Consider the following 18,060-nt stretch of genomic DNA (forward strand, 5'->3'; position numbering starts at 1 on the left):
TGAGGGAGGGAATGGCAACCTACTCCAGTATTCTTGCCTGGAAAATCCCATGGACAGAGAGCTTGGTGGGCTACGGTCCAAAGGGTCACAAAGAGTTGGACACAACTCAGCTACTGAGCACAAAGATGCACATACATGAGATGTATCACTATAGTTATGTTGAACTGTACACTTCAGTGGTTTTAAAGATTCCTGTTTTTGTGACCATCTCCAGAACTCCTTTCATCTTGCAAAACAAATTCTGTCTCCTTTAAATAATAACTCTCCATTACCTTTTCTCCTAAATCCCTGTGAACCACCATCCTATGTTCTGTCTCTAGGAATTTGAATAGTTAAAGTATTGTATCTAAGTGGAATAATACCATTTGTCTTTTGTGACTGGCCTGTTTCACTGAGAATATTGTCTTCAGGGTTCATCCATAGTAGCAGTAATAGATGTCAGAATTTCTTTCCTTTTTTAAGGCTAAATAACACTCCATTGTATGTACAGACCACACTGTTCTTTATCCATCCATCAGCGGACACTTGGGTTGTTGCCATGTTTTAGCTATTGTGAATGAGGCTGCTATTAATATCGGTGTCCAGATATCTCTGAGAACTTGCTTTCAGTTTTGCTTGCATTTATACCCAGAAGAGGGATTTCTAGATAACACGGTCAATCCAGTTTTTAATTTGAGGGGGAACTACCATAATGCTTTCCACCGTGGCTGTGCCATCTTACATCCCTCCCAATGGTGCACAATGGTGCACAATGAGTGTGGGCATTTCCGCTCAGTTGTGTTGGACTCATCTGCTACCCCATCAACTGCAGCCCAAGAGGCTCCTCTGTCCACGGGATTCTCCAGGCAAGAATACTGGAGGGGGTTGCCATTCCCTTCTCCAGGGGATCTTCCCAACCCAGGGATCGAACCTGCATCTCTTGCATCTCCTGCTCTGGCAGGTGGGTTCTTTACCAGCTGAGCCACCAGGGGAGTCCCACAAGGGCTCCAACTGAAAGCATTTTGAACTGAGTTGCAAATAGTAAGGATACAAAGTTTGTAGCAAGTAGTTAATCTTACAAAGACATATTAAGCAATAGCATACTGATGATTCTGTCCTAAGCATTGCCTAGCACACCAGAACCTCTTTTAACAAGGAGAAAGTAATTGCCAGTATGGAAGTCATGAATAATTTCGGAAAAATAGCCAGTGTGTACTCAAAATCCCTAATACTGTACAAAATGATATATTTCTTCATTTATAATATAAGCCAAGAAACATTGATTTTGAAAGTTGAAGGGAAAAATGGATGGAATTCTTCCTGGGTACACAGGGCAAACCTTTTTAAACATTTAATCACGTATTTTTATTTATAGTTCACCTTGTTCTAGAAAGGTTTTGAGAAAATTGACAAGAATACATGTACAGAAATAAAGACTAGAAATAAAAATAGAAAATTAGAACCATGGAAATAAGGACACAAAGATGCCAAACATAAGTTAACCCGTGTGTTCTAGTGATACTTTGAATTTAGGTGTTCTTTTCACTGATAAAAAAAAAGAAGCCATAATTTGTTACTTGGTTGCTATTACTGGATATCAGAGGAACACTGAATTCTAAAACTCTGTTGCTCAAAATGTGGTTCTTGGACCAGCAGCAATGGCATCAATGGGGAGATTGTTAGAAATGAAAAATATCAAGGCCCCAAGACCTACTGGAAGAGAATTTTCATTTTTAAAAGATCCCAGTTGGTTCATGTAAACATTTGAGTTTGAAGAGTCCTATTCTAAAAGTCCTATTCTAAAAAAGCAGAGACATCACTTTGCCAACAAAGGTTGATATAATCAAAGCTAAGATTTTTCCAGTTGTCATGCACAGATATGAGTGTTGGACTATAAAGAAGGCTGAGCACCGAAGAACTGATGTTTTTGAACTGTGCTGGAGGAGACTCTTGAGAGTCCCTTGGACTGCAAGGAAATAAAACCAGTCAATCCTAAAGGCGATCAACCCTGAATGTTCACTGAAAGGACTGATGCTGAAGCTGAAGCTCCAATACTTTGGCCATCTGGTGTGAAGAGCCTACTCATTGGAAAAGATCCTGATGCTGGGAAAGATTGAAGGCAAAAGGATAAGGAGGTGGCAGAGGATGAGATGGTTAGACAGCATCACTGACTCAATTGACATGAATTTGAGCAAACTCCAGAATATAGTTGAGAACAGACGAGTCTGGTGTGCTACAATCCATGGGATAGCAAAGAGTTAGACATGACTGAGCAAATGAGCAGCCAGAAATTGATAGAAGCTGAAGAAACCCTGACAGCCAGGACCGCCGAATGTGACTGTAATTGGAAGTAGGGCCTTTAAAGAGGTGGGTGAGGTTAAACTGAAGCCATTAGGGTGGGTCCTGCTCTGATCTGACTGGGGTGCCCTCGTAAGACGAGGAGATCTGGACACACAGAGGAAAGCCTACATGAGGACAGTGAGAAGGCAGCATCCTGCAAGCCAAGGAGAGGGGCCCCAGGAGAAACCGAACCCGCCAACACCTTGTTCTGAGGCTTCTAGTCTCCAGAATTGCAGAAAAATTGATTGCTGAAGCTATCCAGTCTCTGGTATTTTGTTAATGGTACCCCTAGCAAACACATACAGACAAGAGGCATTTCAACAAAGAGCATACAGAAAGCAGAAAAGCATATGAAAAGGTGTCCACATGACTAGCCACTAGGGAAACGTGGGCTAAAACCATGATGAAACAGCAACACCTGTTACAACAGCTCAAAGAACAAGCAGTGATAACACAAAGTGCTGGTGAGCATGTGGAGAATCTGGATCTCTTCCTCATTGCTGGTGGGAATGTAAGAGGTGACAGCTGCTGGACAATCTGGCCGGCTCTCACCAGAGTAAACATACACTTAGCATGCAGCCCAGCCATCTTACTCCTGGACATTCATCCCAGAGGAATAAAAGCTTCACTTGAGGACCTGTACACTAATGTTCATAGCAGCTTTATTCATAAAATCCAAAAATGTCCTTCAACAAGGGAATGGTGAAAGAAACTGGTACATTTAAATAATGGAATACTAGTCAGTGATAGAAAGAAGAGAAACAGGGACTTCCCTGGTGGTCTGGTGGCTGAGACTCTGCACTCCTAATGCAGGGGCCCCAGGTTCAATCCCTAGGCAGGGGACTAGAGCCCGCATGCCACGATGGAGACTGAAGATCCAGAGTGCTGCAACGAAGACCTGGAGCAGCCAAGTAAACATTTTTTAAAAGAAGAAAGGGAACATTTTAGATGCATCTCAATGAGCTTGTGCTTACTGAGAAATGCTAGTCTTAAAAGGTGGCATACATTTCGTTTATGAAGCATTCTCTAAAGGACAAAACTGTAAAAATGGAGAATACATGTGATTTCAAAGAAACTGAGCAGGGACTGGGTGGGGCCAGCAAGGGGCAAAGCGAGGCAGTTCCTTTGTGGTGACCGAACTGTCCTGTGCACTGATTACGATGGTGATCACACACATCTACACATGGGATCCCACTGCATAGACATAGACGTATGAGTGCAGGTAAAAGCTGGCGATTACTGAAAAACGCCTGTAGTCCAGTTAACAGTGTTATACCAGTGTCAGTTTCCTGGTTTCAATATTGTCCTGTCAGCTGAAAGAGAAGTGCACAGTGTCAGAGCTGTGAGTTTGTCTTAGTCGGGGCCTTTGTTGTTGTTTTAGTCTCTGAGTCATGTCTGACTCTTTTGTGACCCCATGGACTGCAGCCCACCAGGCTGCTCTGCCCATGGGACTTCCCAGGCAGGAATCCTGGAGTGGGTTGCCATTTTCTTGTCCAGGGGATCTTCCCAACCCAGGGATCAAACCCATGGTTCCTGCATTGACAGGTGGGTTCTTTACCATCTGAGCCACCAGGGAGGCCCCTCTGGGACCTTACTGAGAACCATAGCCTGGAAGATAGCCTCTCAGTAGCTTGAGGGAACTGTTGCAAAGAGGTAGAGGGAGAAGCCAGTTTATGTGTGATTTTTTTTGGCGGGGGGACAGGGCTAGGGATATGTCACGGCTAAAGATTAATGCTGGTCACAAAGAACTGACATCTCAGCACTTTAAGTGCTTTTCTATGTAAGGGACCATAAGGAAGGCTGAGCACCGAAAAATTAATGCTTTGGAATTGCGGTGCTGGAGCTCATTCTTGAGAGTCTCTTGGACAGCAAGGAGATCAAAGCAGGGAATACTAAAGGAAATCAACCCTGAATATTCACTGGAAAGACTGATGCTGAAGCTCCAATACTTTGGCCACCTGATGTGAAGAGCTGACTCATTGGAAAAGACCCTGATGGTCGGAAAGATTGACGGCAGGAGAAGAAGGGGGCGGCAGAGCATGAGATGTTTAGATAGCATCTCTGACGCAATGGACATGAATTTGAGCAAACCCCAGGAAACAGCAAAGGATAGAGGAGCCTGGCTATAGTCCATGGGGTCGCAAAGAGTCGGACACAACTTAGTGACTGAACAAAAACAGCGATGTACGGGAATATGCAAGAACTTGAGTTCATTAAAATGGTTACTAAAATACGCATCTAACTATCTAAGGGGCCTGCTTTGTCCTAAGCACAGAGCCTCCTGTTATTGTCTTAATTTGCTGGGACTGAAGCAGAGTTCGGTCGGTCAGTGAATGTGCTGGGTCTCCTGCACTGTGGGCGGATTCTTTACTGTCTGAGCCACGAGGGAAGCCTATACATATATATTGCTATTCTTTTTCATATTCTTTCCAGTGTTGTACTTTTCTAAAATTGTCGACAGTGTATTGTATTTTATTTAAAGCTGCCCCAGTTAGATAGGTTAGGCAGTTAAATTGCCCATATCAAGGATTCCTTGAGACTCAGCGTGAAATAAACACTCAGGAAAATCATTGCATTTTGAAGCAAAGCACCTTTGCATCTCTGGTTGTCTGTGTGGATTCAGGGTTACTTGAGTGTTCGTTGTTATTGATGTGGCTTACAGGGTCAGTGAGTCCTTTCAAATATAATTGCTTCCTTTATAATCAAATCCTCGTTTCTGTATCTGAGAATTTGAAATTTCCTTGGTATTTTGATCATCCCATGATTAGAGAGAAAGCACTGTAATAAACTCATTAATTCTGTTTCACGACGCTTTCTGATTTGATAAACAAGGCTGATCAACTCACCATTTTATTCACATTTTAGTTTAAAGCTTGAGAAATTATGAAATACTCACCTCAGTCCTTGCCCTCTTGGTATCTTCAGAAACCACATCTCCACTTGGGTGACAGCATGCAGCTTCCTTTTAATAAATACTCTCCTTGATGGCTCCCATGGTAAAGCGTCTGCCTGCAATGCGGGAGACTTGAGTTCGATTCCTGGGTCGGGAAGGTCCCCTGGAGAAGGAAATGGCAATCCACTCCAGCACTCTTGCCTGGAAAATCCCATGGACAGAGGAGCCTGACAGGCTATAGTCCGTGGGGTTGCAAAGAGTCGGACACGACTGAACGACTTCACTTTTCACTTAGACCAAATACATGGAAATTACTTGAAAGTTTCCTCTAAACCCATGGTGGGGAGACATGACTCCAGACCATCTCTTAACAGCCATCCCTGATGGCCCTTTACCTAGAGTTCCATGGCTCAAGAGTCTCTGTTTATTGGAAGCTGGTTTCTGGATCTATTCACCCAGATGCCACTGCCAGCCTGGCAGGGTTTACCAGGTGGAAGGGAGCAAATTTTCCATATTGCAAGACCTTGTCCCAGCCTTCCAGTTCAGGAATCCCATTGTTTAGCCAATACTTGAAGTCGGAACCTTTTGGAAGATAAATATTTAATCTTTTGGCTCTCTATCACCCACTGTAGAGGGCTCCCCAGCAATCTCTTTAAAAATAGATGCTAGGTATCTTGGTAGAACTGGACAAATTTCAAAAATGAGTGAGCATTTCACATCTGTGGTTTAAACATCTGAAAAAGAACAGGTCATGTAACTGGGAATTTCAATGAAGTTTCCTGTCTATTCTCTCTCACTAAGTTTTGGAACTACTGTAACGCAGGAGGAGGAAGAAAGGGGTGCTCAGCTGTGTCCCACTCCTTGTGACCCTATGGACTGTGGCCCACTAGGCTCCTCTGTCCATGGGATTTTTTCAGGCAAGAATACTGGAGTGGGTTGTCACTTCCTTCTCCAGGGGATCTTCCCGACCCAGGGATCAAACCTGTGTCTCTTGCATCTCCTGCATCGGCAGGTGGATTCTTTACCACCTGTGGCATCTGGGAGGCCTGTGGTGCAGGAGAAGCATGGAGCTAAATCTCAGACCACATGTGTTCTAGTGATAGAGTTCTAGCTCTGCTTGGTCATTTCAGCACAGTTAACGTATATAACCATGTTATGTATATTTCCTGTTGAGTTTTCATTGAGAAAGTTGTAATTTTATTTAAGGTAGAATCAACTGCTGAACTTTAACTGCCTTGAAATGAAACTGTGCCAACATGTGCCATCACCTCCTTGCACCACCTCCTCTCCCTGCCTTTGCCCTTTCTCTGTTCTCCTCACCGTCCCTTCTCCCTCCTCTCTTTCCTCTCTCTAATTTGACTAGTATTTGGCTAATTGTTAGGAGAGTTAGTAGACCTGAACTATTTTCCCCATTGTTTCATGGCCTTCTGGTTTATCTCCTCTGTGAATTATCAAATTACATTTTTCTTCTATATACAAGAGGGAATAGAAAACCCCTGCCTCTTTTTCTATCTTTATCTTTCAATATGTTTCTTTTTGGTGTTCATATGTTTTTCTTCTAAAAGCAAAAAAAAATATTTTTATATTTTTAACTCCATTTTTTAAATGAGGGTTTTTACTCAGTTATACTTATTGTGATTACTGATAAGCCTGAGTTTATTTCTGCCATTTTATTCCATACTCTTTAATTGACTGCATTTCTTTTCTTCTTTTGAAAGATTGAATAAATCTTATCCATTCTATTTTCCCCTCAGACATTTAGGGTTTTTTTTTTTTTTTAAGTGTGACCTTTTTCTTTTCTTTTTTTTTTTTAATAAACAATACATGTAAAGCATCAACATCTTTTTAACACTCTCTCGAGTTGGCAGCCCTTGTTCTCCTTCCAGCCCCAAAGTGGGGTCGGCCCTGGGCGTGCATGGGGAGAGAGTAACTACTTACATGGTGCAAGGGAACCTGGGACCCTCCCATGGGACGGTGCAGAGGAAGAGAGTTGGGCCTGACTTATGTCTCCATCTGTTCTGGGCTGGCAAGAACCTTAGTGAGAGATGTGCTCAGCGGCCCAGCCGTGCTTACAATTTGTAAATAAAGTCAAACAATGACAAGCAAACAGTGTGTGGTGTGTCTTCTGCCCAAACTCAATCCCAGAACCAGTGCCAACTGGGTGTGTTAGGAAAGCACATGTCTCCAAGGTCAGCCTAGAATTCCCGTTTAGAAGTCAAGGACCCCGGTCTTCACTTTGAAAATGAAACTGCTCGATGTGCAAAGCGGGCTGAACGTAAATAATGCGTCAGCCCAGTGGAGAGGCCTCTCCGATGCTGGTGGTCTCGGAACACTCACTGTCTGGCATTTCATGTTACATTTCAAAACCAGGATCATCCCGGGCCACATAAATCTGTCACTTTAGCTGAATTTGTGCATCACCAAATCCCGGACTAATTTTTCAAAGATTATCCTCTGCTGCAGTGAAGTCTGGACGCTTGGATCCAATGGGCTTTCCGGGGTTGCCACATCACCCACGTCGCAGCTTGTATTTTTTTATTATGTGAATGAAGATTCCCCAGGAATGTTGAACAGAGTTCAACGTTCCTAATACTTCATAGAATATTTAGGCAACCAAATTATATTGGACGTGTCTGTAAAACTCCTTTCTCTTGAATCCACCCAAGGGAAGGCATGCCTGCTCCACGTTGGTTGCCATGGTTACCTTGACAGTGATTACAGGGCAGGCATCATCTACCCACCCCCAACTTCTGGGCTCCTTTCCGTGCTTCTTCCTGGAAGCTCAGGTTCTCTTGAATTTCCCTCTGGTCCGTCCTTTTGATTTTATTCTTTTCCCTTCCTCTTCCACGTAGAAGTCCAGGTTCCCCGGTGGTTATTAGCTATTCTATTTTAAAAATAATTCCATTATTAAAGTTATTTTATTTTATTGATATCAATATTCTGAGTAAGTGCTTAATTTTTAAAGAGAATTAAGAAATTTTCCAGTGCTCCACACCTGCTTTTTGTATCTCTTCCCCTGGTCCTCCCATCACTATGTAAATTACTTCTTCAGGAACCTGACTAAAATGAGTTTCTTTAGCTGATATCTAAGTCTTGCTGCTTTCCCTCTATCCACACAGACTGCAGACCCCAGAAAATGCACCCCAAGCATGTTATGGTGATGTGGCTCACGTATTTCCATAAATAAGTCAACCATCTTGTTAGGTACCATCTTCAGCTTGCTTTTTCTTCCCGTTCTCCTTTCTAGTCCCATTTCTTCCTGTCCTGGCTACCAGGTACTTATGTCTCCCACTGGGTTCCTTTGTCTTCTGCCCATCATCTGCTGAATACCTTTATTTCTCCTGAGCACACCTCAATACTTGCCATCCTACCATGCACAAGCATCTCTTGCTAAGCATCACTTTCTCCATCGTCAAGGTGCCAGCACTTCCTAGGATGTGTAATGAAGTAGACTGTGTATTATAATGCTGCTGCTGCTACTAAGTCACTTCAGTCATGTCCGACTCTGTGCGACCCCATGGACTGTAGCCTAGCAGGCTTCTCCATCCGTGGGATTTTCCAAGCGAGAGTACTGGAGTGGGGTGCCATTGCCTTCTCCAGTGTATTATAATGGTCAGTTGGAATCAACGTGACTTAATATCATTTGTGCTGTATTCTCTTAAAAGGTTTTATTGGACTGGCTCATTCTGTTTTCATTTATTGTCCTCTCTTTAAAAAAGGACTCAGACATGGGGCAAATGGTCCATTTGGTTTGGCAGAGTAAAAGAGTCTAAAAAACTCAGAATGGTCCTGCTTCTATATTGACTTGAAACTTTAAGAAGCTTATTCAAAAAATCTCATATCCCTGGGTTTTCTTTATCTTAGAATGAACTCACTCAAGGGGCTCTACCTTTCCACAGGCAAGTTGACATCTGGTTGGCCCGCAAGAGAGTGTTCTGTCACACATGAACCTTGGGTGGCCATAAAGCTGAGGCTGAAACCGAGACAGTCTATACCTCTGATCAATGAAATTTTTAAGCTCTATGTATTTTCAAATGTATTATGAACACAGGGAACTCTACTCAACAGTCTGTAATGGCCTATATGGGAGAAGAATCTAAAGAAGAGTGGATCTATGTATAACTTATTCACCTTGCTGTACACCGGAAACTAACACAACATTGTAAATCAACTATACTCCAATAAAAACTATTTAAAAAAACACAAATATTAGTGCATTGAGAGAGTTTCAGCATAGGAATTTTGAGAGGATATAATACAGTCAATACAATTTTGAGAGGATATAATAATGGAAGCTTGTGCAGACACATATCCATGAGTCCAGACCTGGATGCAAGGTAACCCAAGCAACCAGACTCTTCACTTACTAGACTCAAGCAAAATTGTTTTCTAGGTTTGAAAATCAACATGATGGTCTGTGGCAGTGAAAAGATTTGTGCATAACTAGCAAGTTAAGTTACTTCTCTTTACGTCTCAGTTTTCTCATCAGAGAGCAAGATGAATACAACGTACTTTGAGGAACTTTAGAAATTGGAACTCATGGGTGCTGAAGGATTGGTTGAGAGCCTGGTATCTTATAATTAAGATATAAATGGTTGTCATAAGGCTGATGCTCTGCATGTTTTCTAGAAAACAGGGAGTCAGGGAATATTTATTACTCTCAGCATTCTCTTCAAGTCACTAGACATGAGTCATGAGAAATGTACTCTGCCTTTAAACATGGATCAGGTCCATAACTTCCATTTTAAAATAGTCAAAGCTATTCATTTGGTCATGAGCCATATATATTGAGGATCACCTCTATGCCAGATACTGTGCTGAGAGCCAGGGCCTGATAGGGAACAGTGCCTTTCTGGGGCTTCCAGCATGCTCGTGAATATGGATTTTGAGTTAGGAGCCACAAAGATGAGGATGTTATGAAGATGGAAGGACACAGTGGATGGGAGCTGGTCACAGAGCTACACTGGTCCTGATGTCACATCAGTCATCTCTGAGGAAGCAACCATTGGGCTGAAATTGGAAGGATGAACCAAAGTAGGTGAAAATTGGAAAGAAGAGAATGCTGGGCAAATAGGACAGTAATGCTTAAATGTTTAGAGACCCAAGAGTGTGGCTCCTTTGAGAAAGTACTAGAAAAACAGTGTAACTGGAAAGTAGATTGAAAGAAGGAAATGGCTTCAGGATGAGGCTAGGGCGGTAGACAGAACACAGAGGATCCTGTGAACCATATCAAGACTGTTGTACTTCTGAGAGCAACAGCTAGGAAACTAGTGGAAGATGCAAACCTGGGGCATTACACACAGGTACCCTGATCTGCAGTCAAGGAGTTGTGCGGACAAGTTATGAGACCTAAAGGGATACCACAGAGTGACCACTTTGGATCCTGAGTTTTGAAGAGTTGGGCCAAGGTCTCCTCCATTAAACATATTACTGAACAGTCACTCAAAAGGGCAGCTGCCAGGAGATACTAATAGAAAAGAGTGGGTGGAGGTTCTGTCCAGATAGAGAAACATTGTTTGGGCTACAAAGAAATATGTGAGCTCAGTCCTGTCCAACTCTTTGCAACCCCATGGACTGTAGCCCACCAGGCTCCTCTGTCCATGGGATTTTCCAGGCAAGAATACTGGAGTAGGTTGCCATTTTCTTCTCCAGGAGATCTTCCTGACCCAGGGATTGAACCCGTGTCTCCTGCATCTCCTGCATTGGAAGTGGATTCTTTATGACTGCACCACCAGGGAAGCCCATTACAAAAAAAAAATAATAAGGTGAACTCAAACTCCTGAAATATCTTATAAGATAAATGGAATATTTCCATTGGTTCAAAGTCTTTGTGTTGCAGATAACAGGGAAACCCAGTACACAAGATGACTTTAAAAAATCGGCTCAAGTAATTGGAAGTACAGAAATAAGGCAGTCACAAAAGATCTCTGAATCTGTGGCTTCCAGCTCTCCTTCTCTGCATTTCTCTCAGCTGCACCCTCCTCGGTAACTGTCTACATTTCCTCCTGGCTTTCTTCATGGTAGCAAAACGGCTGCAGCACTGCATAATATCTGGGACAATGCTGTCTTCTCCTCACATAAGTCCAGCTGGATTCTATACCCACTTTTGAAACCATCTCTGTGGCTGGGAGATTTCCATGCACCGACTGGCTCTCTTTCCCCTGGAATCAGCAAACTTGATAGACCCACCTGTGGACCAGTCAGAGTGGAAGGAGGGTGCGCATCCCTTGGAACACTTGAGCTGCATGGGGGAAGAGGAGGACATAGATAAATCAAGACCCTGTTGGGAAAAAAAGAGAGAATAATAGACTCTGGGTAGAAACCTACAATCTTCTACACCAGGCTTGGTAAGCTTTTCCTTTGAATAGATACATGATAAATACTTTCGGCAGTGTGGGTCACACGATCTCTGTCACCACTACTCAACCCTGCCATTCTAAGAGGGAAGCGGCCAGAAAACAATATGTAAGTGAATAAACATGGCTGTGTTCCAGTAAAGCTTTATTTACAAAAATAGGCCCAACTTGACCCTTGGGCCGGAATTTTTTGGCCCCTGACCCACACTGTCTCATACTGATTACTATCATTTGTGCCTTCTCTAGATTGTTCAACCCACCCTAGTATTCTTGCCTGGAGAATCCCATGGACAGAGGAGCCTGGCGGGCTACAGTCCTTGGGACTGCCAGAGTTGGACACAACTTAACGACTAAACCAGATTGTTCTCCATCTGAAAATTTCCCCTGATGTTTATCTGTAACCTTACTTCATTCATACATAAAATGCAGTGTGGCAGCGAATACAAGAGCGCTGTAAGATAGTAAGATAAACAGTGGATCTCCCTCCTCGGTCCTGCACCCCGTGGGTATGCTCCCCCCACCGCCCCACATAGGGATGGCGGCTCTGTCATACTGACATTTTCAGATGGTGTTATTTGAAAAGCTTTAAACTTAATCCAAATAAAGAACACAGACCTCATTTCATATTCATTGCCTTGCACACTAACAAAGCTTTAGAAATTTTGCTAAATGTGGACTTGGACATGAGTCACATAATTTTTACTAGCAGAGTCATAGCTCAGTTAGGAAGGCAAGACACAAAGACGTTAAGGGGACATTAAAGGTGATAAATATGATATGTGGCCGAGACTGGATATCCAGCATTTGTATGTTCTTCCTGATCTTTTTCTATTCTGGAGTAGAGATTGGGGAATTAAATTCAAAGAGGAGAAAGAGATGGATTTCCTTTCAAGTGGCAAGAAGTGAAGAAAGGGTAAATGCTTTCCCACTGAACACAAAACCGCTAGTTTTCTGGCACTGTGCTTGACAAGAAGTGATTTCTGACTCACTTGCTTAATTCTTTCGCATTTCAACAGAAAAGTCTTAGAGAAAGCCCAGGATCAAAAAAGCAAATAAACCAGGGAGCCAGAATGGGGTAGGTGAAGAAGAAAGCTTAAGGCAAAAAAGTGAAGGCGTTAGAAAAGCAATGTTACCTGAAATGAAACGAAAGTCACTTAGTTATGTCCGACTCTTTGCAACCCCATGGACTGTACAGTCCACGAAATTCTCCAGGCCAGAATACTGGAGTGGGCAGTCTATCCCTTCTCCAGGGGATCTTCCCAACCCAGGAATCAAATCCAGGCCTCCCGAGTTGCAGTCAGATTCTTTACCAGCTGAGCCACAAGGGAAGCCCATGTTACATAGAAAATATTATTTTAAAAAATCCTATATGTAAAGTAAGAGATTCAATAATACTGATCAGATTTTAGAGATCATCACTGGCTGAAAAGACAAAATGAGATGTGTCACTCCAAATTGAGTATTTGACTCCAAAAGTTAGCAGTAAAGAATGGAGGAATAAACAACATTTGCAAAGATTAAGAAATTCCATTTCTACATTTTTTCAAACATTTTTGTAGGCTGGAAAAATACTCTGTCAATTTTGCCTTTGATCAGATAATCATCAAGAAAGGCTCCCAATTCAAGTCACATTGATTGAGACTTGAAACCCGAAAGGTTTCTTTCGCCTTTCTTTTGAGAGGGGTGGTCCTTTTAATAATACAAAGGATTAGAAGTTAGGTATGACCCTCCAGAAAACTTTCTTTGTGCTTTTGTCAAATTCAAATTTTTACTAAAATAAGTCACAAATGAAAAATGGTAGAAGGGGACTTCTCTAATGGTCCAGTGGTTAAGAATCCTCTTACCAATGTGGGGGAAATGGGTTCGGCCCCTGGTCCAAGAACTAGGATCTCACATGCCGAGGGACAACTAAGCACCCGAGAGCCCTAGGGCCTGTGCTCTGAAACGAGAGAAGCCACCACAATGAAAACTTGCACTGCATCCAGGGTAGCCAAAAATAAAATATTTGAAAAAATGGCAGAAGGTCAGCAGACTTCTCTGAATACTTGTATAAAGGGAATAATTCAGAGTAACACTGAGAATTAAAATCAACAAGAGGAAAAGATGTCAGATTCTGATAGCAACTGACCTAATTATAAAGCATAGGGAGCCAGGCTGAGTAAAACCCCATTCAGGCTTCAGTTTATGGCAAGCCAAAGTTATAATGTTGTATCCTTAACAAAAAACTAAGAAGATGCCTTTATTCCCCTTTTCCTACATCTGCCTCTGGTCTCAAGAACAAGTTGTTGATCGATACTAATGAAAAAGCAGAGCAGGAGCCTCTCCCACACCTTTAAGTGTGCTTCTACAGGGCAAGAAAATTATTCTAATTTCACACCCATCAACCTGTGTCTCTGTAAAGATTTGTGTTTTTTTAATCTAGAAAAGTATCTGGGCTGCACAGGGAAGTCTAGGGGTGGCCTCGTCTGTTACCAGTTTTTGTTCAGTCACCAAGTCATGTCTGACTCTTTGCAACCCTTGGACTGCAGCACACCAGGCTTCTCTACCCTTCACCAACTCCTGGAGCTTGCTCAAACTCATGTCCATTAAGTCAGTGATGCCATCCAACTATCTCAACCTCTGTCGTCCCCTTCTCCCCTGTCCTCAATCTTGCCCAGCATCAAGCCTTTTCCATTGAGTTGGCTCTCTGAATCAGGTGGCCAAAGTATTGGAGCTTCAACTTCAGTATCAGTCCTTCCAATGAATATTCAGGGTTGATTTCCTTTAGGATTGACTGGTTTGATCTCTTTGCTGTCCAAGGGACTCCAGAGGTGCCATCTTTAAAAGGAAATTGATCTGAGTGAAGATGAAAACAGGAAGAACTCTCAGGGACTATACATTGGGGGATTTTTTTTTTTTTTTTTTTTTTGCAAATCCTGCATCAGCTTAAAAAAATCCAAGAACTAAAGAGAATGGTAAAAGATGCTCCCCACAACCCCTGCCTTAAAGAACAGAAAATAATGTGTGATGAGAAGCAGGATTAGGCTACAACATCAAAGTATCCTACCCGCTCTAGTTGTCAAACTGGAATCATCATCACACGGTGGGTAGATAAGGAGACCCTGCATCCTTAACACTCCTCTAATCTTCAGATGAGAATGGAATCTGGGCAGGTTTCATCTTGTTCAAGGATATGAAGAGAGAAACATCTCCTCCCAAAGTCTGAAACTAGGGTGGTTTAAAAAAATACTCTGGGACAACATATAAGGACAGCATTCAGATGACGAAGTGGGAGAAGTCTGAAGATTATCTCATGTCGAATCCATGTGAAAAATTCAGACAACTGTTTGGATTTCTCAACTTGCTTAAAGATGCCATAATCTCTGCATAGTATCATAAAGAGAGGAGAGCCTGAGATAAAAGGGGACTTGGGCTTGAGCAATGAAATTCAAGAAAGAGAAGATGGAATTGCTTTCAGGATGTTGAAACCGGGATGCAGAAGGTCTGCAAGAAATTAAAGACATGGTAGTAGAATTAAAATTAGCCTCAAAGGCAGGAAAAAGCAAAAACAATGGCATGGCAGCCAAGTTTGTGCATTTCCCAGAAAGGACATGATCTGACACCTACCTTCCTCTTTAGGCTCACTTTTTACCACTCGCCCCTCACTTCTTCAGCCACAGGTTTTGTTCTCTTTTTCCCAAATTCACCCACCTCTTTACTTTCCGAGACATCTGTTTCTTCTGGCCAGACTGAAAGCTGCCTTAGTCTTCACTTGGCTGGCTTCAAATCCCAGCCCAGTCTCCCCATCTGTAAATCTGATTGATAACAGAATCTTCTTTTCATTGTTGTCATGAGAATTAAACGGACCATATATAGAACTTAATACAAAACTCAGTATGTAGCAAGTGTTGAATACCCATTAGGTAGTCATAACACTAACACAGGTATGGTGGAGGTTTCCTCCTCTATTAAGGTTCTTGCTTACAGGACTATTAATAATGATTAGCTCCATGAAAATAAAGATTTTGTTTTGTTTGTTTGTCCTCATCTAGCCTGCACCCAAATGACATAGAAAATGACATATAGGATATTTCTTGAGTCCAAGAGTTGTCTCTGCAGCATAAAGTTCACTGTGTCCTACCTAAATTCACATTGAGACACTCTAGAAAACTGACTACCTAAACGAAGAAAATTTATCAAGTTTCTATATAAAGAAATAATAAGGAAAAAGTAACCCATGAATAAAAAGGAAAGAATTAGGCTGGTGTCAAACTTTAGGGCAACACTAAGTGCCAAAAGGTGGTGGAGACCTCATAATAATTTTGAGAGAAAAGGTTGTGAATCAGGAATTTTATACCTTGTCAATCTGCCTTTTGTATGTGAAGGTAACAAAAATGCATCCTCAAATAGGAGAACTTAGAAAATATCAGTCATGTAAGCTTCATGGGAAAATGTCCCTTGAAGAAATAATTACCATCAATAGAAAGTCAGAATTCAATGTTTGAAGCTGGGAAAATAATAATAAAGGATTGGCAATCTGCACTGAAGTAAAATTAAGGGGGATCCAAATAATTGTAATGGTGGTAGTGGTTTAGTTGCTAAGTCATGTCCGACTCTTGTGACCCCCTGGACCGTAAGTAGCCTGCCAGCCTTCTCTGCCCATGGGATTTCCCAGGCAAGAATATTGGAGTTGGTTGCCGTTTGCTTCTCCAGGGGATCTTCCCAACCCAGGGGTCAAACTGGCATCTCAAATCCATGTTACCTACACTACAGGTGAACTCTTTATTGCTGAGTCACCAGGAAAGCCCAATAGTTGTAAACTTGTCCTAAAAGTGTTATAAATGAGAACTTTCCACACAAAAGAAGATAAAACACTTTAATATAGAGTGATGTGAATAATCTCCATCTATGAAATTACATTAACAGGGGCCATAGTCTGAATGGAGGAAAAGAAATGGAAGTGTATTAAACATTTTGCTTAAATCAGAGTGGCCAACAAATTACATTTCTTAATTCTAATAATTTCAAATTGTAGTTTAAAGAAAATATTTGAAAACTCAAAAGTAATTCATCAGAGAAAAGCAAAGTGGAAAAAAAATGCTGATTTGGTTAGGAAAAAAAGAAAGTAAAAAAAGGAGAGCTCAAGAAGCAAAAACAGAAAAAGGAAAGTAGACACAATCCAAATATAGTACTTGGAAGAGTGATTGTAAATGAGATAAATTCAGTTATTAAAGAGATCCTGAAATTGTTATGTAATGAAACCAAGTCCAGTTATCTACTGTTGACTAAAGACATACCTAAAATGAATCCAGGTAAAAAGTATAGCAAACACAAAAAGAAAAAAAAGAGTTATAATATTAATAGGCTATATAGAATTTAATATAGCATCAAATGGGACTATGAACAAAGACCATCATTTTTATTGTTAAAAACTAAAAGATAATAGAGCACCAATTAACCTTTATGTTCCAAAATCAGTAGATCAAATAATGTGAAACTCACACTCTTAAAAATACATGGAGAAATTTATAGAAACATACCTATCTCAAAGTAGTTAAAGACTAAATGATGATGTAGAAAAAATTAATAAAATGAGTAAGTTTATTTAAAAGGTACATTTTGAACTATATTTCTGCAAACAGAGATTATGCACTTTTCCAGGGAACATGGAACTTTAAGTATTATGTATTAAGCCACAAATAAAGTCTCAAGTATCAAAACAGAGAAATAAAATAAATATAGAGGAAAAAAAGGCAATAGCTTTCCCAATTTATCACCAAGAAGCATTTAGAAAGTACAGTGGGAAAAGATCCTAATCACTAAAACAATCCTCAAATATAAACTGCCTGGGAATATGCTCCAAAATAAAAGTACAGATGAAGAAAACCCATAAAAGTTCACTGAAGAATTTAGGATGGGATTTAAGTATATTGAGAATCAGATCCTGTTTGGAGGATCAGTTTAATTCAGTCACTCAGTCGTGTCTGATTCTTTGCAACCCCATGGACTGCAGCACACCAGGCTTCCCTATCCATCACCAACTCCTGGAGCTAACTGAAACTCATGTCCATTGAGTCGGTGATGCCATCCAACCTTCTCATCCTCTGTCATCCATTTCTCCTCCCACCTTCAATCTTTCCCAGGATCAGGGTCTTTTCTTTTTTTTGTAATATAAATTTATTTATTTTAATTGGAGGTTAATTACTTTACAATATTGTATTGGTTTTGCTATACATCAACATGAATCCACCACAGGTATACACGTGTTCCCCATCCTGAACCCGCCTCCCTCCTCCCTCCCCGTACCATCCCTCTGGGTTGTCCCAGTGCACCAGCCCCAAGCATCCAGTATCATGCATCCAACCTGGACTGGCAACTCGTTTCATATATGATATTATACATGTTTCAATGCCATTCTCCCAAATCATCCCACCCTCGCCCTTTCCCACAGAGTCCAAAAGACTGTTCTATATATCTGTGTCTCTTTCGCTGTCTCGCATACAGGGTTATCGT

At 41.5% G+C, this 18,060-nt stretch overlaps 1 long non-coding RNA gene across 4 annotated transcripts in view; it reads right to left on the bottom strand.

The window, feature by feature from the left end:
* LOC138447529 (uncharacterized) overlaps positions 1-18,060 on the bottom strand; it is a 65,309-nt gene that overhangs the window by 10,950 nt on the left and 36,299 nt on the right. Inside the window, exons 3-5 of one of the 4 annotated variants that reach the window (XR_011259874.1) lie at positions 15,259-15,362; positions 11,402-11,453; positions 5,216-5,375 (exon numbers count right to left, since the gene is read on the bottom strand). The exons of 1 other annotated variant lie outside the window; for it this stretch is intronic. This is a non-coding gene — a long non-coding RNA (uncharacterized lncRNA). Of the gene's footprint in view, positions 1-5,215; positions 5,376-11,401; positions 11,454-11,696; positions 14,404-15,258; positions 15,363-18,060 lie in introns of those variants that run through there. 2 more of the 4 variants (XR_011259873.1, XR_011259872.1) reach the window with 2 other exon arrangements.

The sequence above is a fragment of the Ovis canadensis genome, chromosome 11 (assembly GCF_042477335.2).
Source record: "Ovis canadensis isolate MfBH-ARS-UI-01 breed Bighorn chromosome 11, ARS-UI_OviCan_v2, whole genome shotgun sequence".
In the NCBI taxonomy this organism is placed as follows: Eukaryota; Metazoa; Chordata; class Mammalia; order Artiodactyla; family Bovidae; genus Ovis; species Ovis canadensis.